We start from the raw sequence: 2,005 nt of genomic DNA, 5'->3' as shown, positions 1-2,005 counted from the left end.
GATAATGATTTCCTTGCAATCTTTGCAAGCAAGGATTTTTCAAGGCTTTGCTACTCGTGGTCCTAATAAATCCACCCTTCACAGATCAACAGACTGTTACTCATGGACTAAGGTCCCGCACTTCAGTTCCTCTCAAAGGCTGTTACCCGTGGTCCTTCAGTGGTCCCATACTTCAGTGCCTCGGTAGCGGAGTTTTTCCTGTTTTCAAGCTGCCTTTCCAGCAGATTTTTTGCGAATTGATTCCAGACTTCTTTCTAATGGAGCTCCCTAGCACAAAGGTGTTAACTCAGTCACTCTTCCCTCCCTTGTTCTCCCTCTCAATCTTCCAAAGGAGTCACTTGCTGCCGAGTGTCCCTTTCCCCCTTGGGCTGTCCAGGCTCTTTAGCTGGACCTGGTTATAGTACACAGATGCTGATGAGAGGTGGGTTACCCCTTCACCATGCAGGATAACCAAATATTCCACAAACATTTTATCTAATTCTTCTCCATCTATTGGTCTGGTTTAATTTCCTCAGTTTTATGCTGAGGCACCACAGGTCTAACCAAGCTGGCAGATTGCTCCCATGGCATAGAATTGAATTATACTGTTTTTCTGAGAATAGTGTGAAATGAAAATATTAAACTATGTTTTAACTTTTTTCATTTACCAGTGGGTCCTGATTCTGCCCCAACTGATAATTTCCCTACAATAAAGGTGTTCCATCTTTATCAAATTGATAATGGCATTCGTTTGCCCAGTGAAAGCTTTTTTTACACTTGGGACATACACCTGGAGGATTACACGCTCTTTGTTCCTTTTATCATTCGTTTCCCTTTTAAACACTTCTTAGGGCCTAGCTTCCCACATTCATGGCATTTGATATTAACTGGGGGATTTACCTTCTGATCTTCCAGCTGCCCAATTTGATTTACTATGTCAATATAGCATTTACCTGCTTCAACTATAAGATTCATCTGATCTCTTAACTGTTTTATATCAGCTGCCATGATCTTAATTTCATCCTTAAGCTGTTCCATCTGATACTTCAACTGCTGTATCTCATTTGCCATGATTTTTCTCTGACTTTCTTTCTGCCTTCTACTTTTTACAATCTTTCCTTTTCAACTCTTAGAACCTCTGGCTGCCTTAAAGAGACAGGAACTCTTCAGCTGTTTTTTCACTCTGGAGTCTTAGCTGTTTTCCAAAACTTCAATGCCTCTATTTCTTCACCAGCCCCCTTAATCTACCTCAATGCTTTTCTTTAATCAGAACTCTTAACTGCCAAAAAAGGGGATTCGGGAGGTGTGGGTCTCTCAAAAGCTACTTCTTGCTGGCAATGGGTGAAGATATAGGGGAAGGCAGTTAAAAGTTCTCTTCCCCACCTTAGTAAACTCTTGCAACCTATTCACAAACTTTTCTCTTTGCTGTTTTAATGAAGGTTTTTCTCACCCCTGAGGCTAAAGGCTTGTTTGCTAAAGGTTCTTATCTCCTAGTTGTATCTCTTCCCTTTCCCTCTTGTCTAAAGGCTTTTTTCTGCCTTTTCTCCAGCCGCTTCACAGAAGAGGCTAAAGGCTTTTATCGGCTTTTTTCCCACAGCAGAAGTTAGAATTTGGAAAGAGAAAACATAGGAAAGATGAGGAAAAAACAAATGAGAAAGGCCTGTTGTTGGCTATCATAGATATTTCTTTTCCCTCTAAATGTTTTTATTTCTCTTCTCTCCTTTGCTAAAGCTTATTTTCCTCTCAGTCTGTTCACTGGATCCTGCCAACTACGTCAGTCGTCACAGTCTTATTCCTGACACTGCTTGTCAGGGCCCGGGACTGGCCAGGTCTCCGCCCAACTTAACTAGCTTCCAGACGCGGACGGCTAAGTTACCTCGCTCAGGTCTGTTAGGTGCCTGAGGGCTAGCTACTTTAGCTGGAGAGAGACAGAGAATCTTAGAATAAAGCAGCCTTCTTTTTTTTTTTTTTGGCCAGGGCTGGGTTTGAACCCACCACCTCCGGCATATGGGACCAGAGCCCTACA

This window comes from Nycticebus coucang, chromosome 1 (assembly GCF_027406575.1).
Source record: "Nycticebus coucang isolate mNycCou1 chromosome 1, mNycCou1.pri, whole genome shotgun sequence".
Taxonomy (NCBI): domain Eukaryota; kingdom Metazoa; phylum Chordata; class Mammalia; order Primates; family Lorisidae; genus Nycticebus; species Nycticebus coucang.
Note: the sequence above shows the minus strand (reverse complement) of the source record.